This window comes from Crocuta crocuta, unplaced genomic scaffold (genome assembly GCF_008692635.1).
Source record: "Crocuta crocuta isolate KB4526 unplaced genomic scaffold, BGI_CrCroc_1.0 scaffold225, whole genome shotgun sequence".
NCBI classification, from domain to species: Eukaryota; Metazoa; Chordata; class Mammalia; order Carnivora; family Hyaenidae; genus Crocuta; species Crocuta crocuta.
This window is the reverse complement of record NW_027530408.1, coordinates 138,614-143,498: the sequence shown is the minus strand read 5'-3', so window position 1 is coordinate 143,498 and position 4,885 is coordinate 138,614.

Here is a 4,885-nt window from a genome sequence, read left to right as displayed (position 1 = left end):
CCATACTGTTTTCCACAGTGGCTGCAGCAATTTACATTCTCACCAACAGTATATGAAAGTTCCATTTTCTCCACATCATTTCCAGGCGTGAGGTGATACCTTGATGTGTATCTCCCTGATGATGAGTGACGTTGAGCACCTTATCATGTGTCTGTTGGCCATCTGGATGTCTTCTTTGGACAACTGTTCATTTAGTTACTCTGCTCATTTTTAAATTAGGTCATTAGTTGTTGGGGTTTTTTTTTGTTATTGACTTGTATGAGTTCTTTACATATTTTAGAAATGAACCCTTTATCAGTTGATATGGTTTGGAAATATTGTCTCCCATCTGTTAAGTTATCTTTTCATTTGTTGATGTTTTATTTTTTTCTTGTGTAGATGCTTTTCAGTTTGATGTAGTCCCACTTGTGGGTTTTGCTCCCCCTGCTTTTGATCCTTGTGTTTACTCTCACATCCAGGAAACTGCTGCCAAAACACATGTCAGAGAGATTTTTCTCTGTGTTGTCTTCTGAGTTTTGTAATTTCAGATCTTTAATCCATTTAGAATTAATTTTTGTAAATGGCATAAGCTAGGGCCCAATTTAATTCTTCTGCATGTGGTTATACAGTTTTCCCAGCATCACTTATTGTTGAGACAATCCTTTTTTTCTTTTTCATGGCTCCCTTGTGAAATACTAGTTGACTGTATAGTGCAGGTTCATTTCTGGGATCCTGATTCTGTTCCATTGGTTTGTGTATCATTTTTATGCCTATGCCATACTGTTTTGATTACTATAACTATAAAGCATAACTTGAAGTCTGGAAGTATGAGGTCCCTCCAGCTTTGTGGCCCCATATAAAAATCATATGATCACCTCAAGAGATGTGGAAAAAGCACTTGACAAAGTACATCTTTCATTATAAAAACACTCCACAGACTGGGTGTAGAATCATATCTCAAGATAATAAAGCCTATATATAACAAACCCACCCAACATCATACTTAATGATGAAATTTTGAAAGTGTGTTTTTTTTTAAGATTAGGACAAGACAGGTTACCCACTTTCACCACTCCTATTCAACATAGCAATGTGAGTTCCAGCCAGAGCAGTCAGACAAGAAAATGAAATAAAATGTATCATAATTGGAAAGGAGAAGTAAAATTGTCTTTGCAGATGATGTGATATCATATACAGAAAATCTTTAAGACTCCATCAAAAAGCTTCTAGAACTAATCAACAATTCAGTAAAGTTGCAGGACACAAAATCAACATACAGAAATAATTTGCATTTGCATACACTAGCAAACCTCTGAAAAATAAATTTAAAAATCCCATTCACAATCATCAAAAATAATAAAATACTTAGGAATAAATCTAAGACAGTGAAAGATCTGTACACAAAAAATCCCAAGACTCTGATGAAAGAAATTGAAGAGAGACTCTTGAATGCCGAGAACAAACTGAGGGCAGTTGGGGCGGGGGGGAGGGGAAGGGGGGTGATGGGCATGGAGGAGGACACTTGTGGGGATGAGCACTGGGTGTTATATGGAAACCAACTTGACAATAAACTACTTTTAAAAAAAGAAAGAAATTGAAGACATAAATAAAAGATGTATTATGTTCATGGATCAGAGAAATTAAAATTGTTAAAAGGTCCTTTCTACCTAAAGCCATCGATAGAGTCAGTACAATCCCTGTCAAAATTCCAATGGCATTTTTCACAGAAATAGAGAAAAACAGCCCTCTGTCCTCTCTTTAATTCACCTGATTGGGGTTGAAACCTCCTTCCTTCCTGGCTACAGGTATTAACACTTGGGGCTTCTACTAAAGCCTTGAGGTGAGAGACTGACTGCAGACCAGAGCAGCATAGGAAACTACCCTAAACTGAATACTACACATCTCTTTTCCAAAAGTCTTTTGGACATTCCTGTCACTTCTCCATAACCTATGGACCTATCACTGCCTTAACTCTTTCTCAGGGTATTTGCATCCCTGGCTGGGCACCAGACCCAAACACAAACTCCTTACACTTTGTTAAGCAGAGTAAGATAGTCATCTTTGTCTTAACCTTTTACAGCCCAGTCTGGCTTGGGCCTTGCTGCTTATTAACAAAGTCATTAAGTTATTTTTTTAAAAAATAATTGTACCATGTTTGTCTGAAATTTTAGTATTACAAAGTCTTGGTATAAGCATTGAGATAACATTTAAAAAAAAAATTTGTCCTACATCAAATTCTTAGGCCAGTCTCCCTTCCGAGCCAATAATCTCTATAGGTGTAAATGGAGGCACTGAATGATGATAGTTCTCTTTTATCTGGTCATTCTTCAGGAGGCGTGTTTTGTTTTGTTTTCTTTCTTTATGTTAAGATTTTGTGTGTACTTGATGAATGCAAAATACAGAATTTTAGCTCAATCCATACTTATTGAGAAGCTACTGTTCTCCAGGTACTATATTAGTTCTGGATATATAGAAATGAAAAAAAAAATACTAGTTCTTGTCCTATTTAGGGAGCTTAGAATCTGGTGGGAGAGGCTGACTCAGAAAATATTCTGTTATAATATGGTAAATGCTATGCTGTAGATACGCACAAGGTGCTATGGAAGCCCAGATTACAGGGTTTAGAATGGCCTGGAGGTTCAGGAAAATCTTCTAAGAGGAAACAAAGCTTGAGCTGAATCTTAAAGGGTCATTAGGATCAGCCAGGTGCAGAAGGAAGAAACAGCATTCTAGGTACAGGAAGTCATGTGGGAAAGAGTGTGGAGGCATGGGACAGCAAAGGGTGTGCAGTCATGTATTATGTCATTAGAGCAGAGAGGGCAAGACATAGTCGTGCAGGGCATGAGACAGAAAATAAGACTGTAACCAGTCATGGCAATCCTCTTTATCTTGTGAATAAGCTTGAACTCTACCCTGTGTACAGTGGGGAGCTATTAAGTCGGAGATGTACCATGGTGAGCCACGGGCCTTAGTTCAGTTTTATGGCAATGAAAACCACAAAGCTGAGCTGCAGCAAGACCAGCAGAAGGAGAATTAGCTAGAAATGCAGTTGTAATAGTTTAAGCAAGAGATGATGCAGCTTGACTAAGATGGGAAGAGATCGAAGAGACCAAGTTAGTGTTGGAAATCCATGGGATGTCATTGGGATGTGGGACTTGACTGTGAGGTTGTGTACCTTCCTCTCCCCAGCAGTATCAGCATATCTTCAGCCAGTCTTCCCTGGTGTCATGGCAGCTCTATCTCCTCACTGATGAGACTACAGCCATAGATTGAGTAGACTCCTCATGAAAAATGGTACGAGTTGATGAGGCTATTGAACACTTCAGGCTGCAAGTAAGAGACTATTCCAACCTCAGTACACTTAAACAATGATAAAATTATCTCGTGTAATAGGAAGTCTTGAGGCAGGGATGCTTACTTACAGGCTGGTTAATTCAGCAGCTATTTTAGCAGCTCAGTGGTGTCAGGGGCTCTGGGCACATTTTCCTTCTACTCTGCTATCCTCAGCACAAGATCTTGTCATTGTTTAGCTGCCCTCAAGGCCAGCCATTACATTCATACTTGAAGGCTTCCAAAGGCAGAAAAATGGCTTCTTTTGTTATATCTCTCTTTCAGAATGAGGAAATTTCCCCTCAAAACCCTGAACGAACACCTTCCATATCTTGCTAGTCAGCATTGATATGTCCAGGTCTCAACTAATGGCGAAACTTTGGCAGAAGAAATAGGACCATTATGATTGGCTTAGACCAAACAAGACAACCCTTTGTACTGGGGAAGTTGACAGGGCTGTTCTCTCTTGAAGCACATAGCTGAATGGAGGAAAGTAGGAAAACTGACCACATTCTGACTTCTGTTATGAAGGAAAGAGGAAGACATTTAATGTTGGGTACACATCTGATATGGCTGGAAAAGTGAGTTGGGATTTAGTACACAAAGAAGCAGATTCCTTAGTTTCAGAAGGTGAAGTCCACAAGCTTCATGCCCCTTGAGGTTTGGAGGTACAGATCAAAAGGAGGATATGGGAGATGGTTCTAGGGGCCCATAGCACTTCTTCCTGCGATTAGGAGAGTTGACAGGTAAGCAGCTGGTGAGTGGGGCTTGGGAGAAGATTCTCAGTTTGCCAAAGGGAGAGTAAAAGAAACTGTTTTCCAGGGTTTGTATCACAGAGACAGCAAAAGGTAAGGAAAATGTGTTTCCCTGCCATTCCCAACAGAAGGGATTTATTAGTCCAGGGTTTGCCGATTTCTTGGGTTCAATCACCACCAAGGTCTTTACCAGCTTAAAGTGGGTTGAGTAGATGTGATACGTGGAAGAGTTATTAGAGTCTCTGGAACCCTATGACAGTCCTTTATGTGTTATGTGACTTACCTCCAATGTCTCACTCATGCTTCTTGATGAAGAAATGCCTCAGTCCTCCCCCCTGTCCTGCAGCTGAACATTTGAGTCTTAGGAGAAATCGGGTCACACAGCTGATAAATGGTAGAACAAGATCTTCAGTGCACTTCTCTTCTGCTTCTGATCATAACATGACCAACCATCCAAGAGCTCAGAAAAGTGCTAGAAATGGGTTTACTTACAAGGGATAAAAAGAGAACAGAGCCCATAAAGGGAGAGAGAGAAATGTGCTCATCCATCCCTCTTATGATGGCTCTCTGCTCCCTCCTCTTCCACTCCACCTGGCCTCACAGATCTGAGTGTCAAGTCTCTGTTAACAGAAAAGAAAGAAGAGATGTATGTACCTGAAGGGTAGGGGTCAGACACAGAGCTGGGCCCATCTATGCCATCCTTCCTAAAGAAACTTTTACACTTTCAGTATGTTCTCCCTTTTCTCTCAAGAAGAATAAAGTAAACACACAGCTCTGGCATGTCTGTCTCCTAGCACCACACTCTTGGGCTGCCCTCCCCC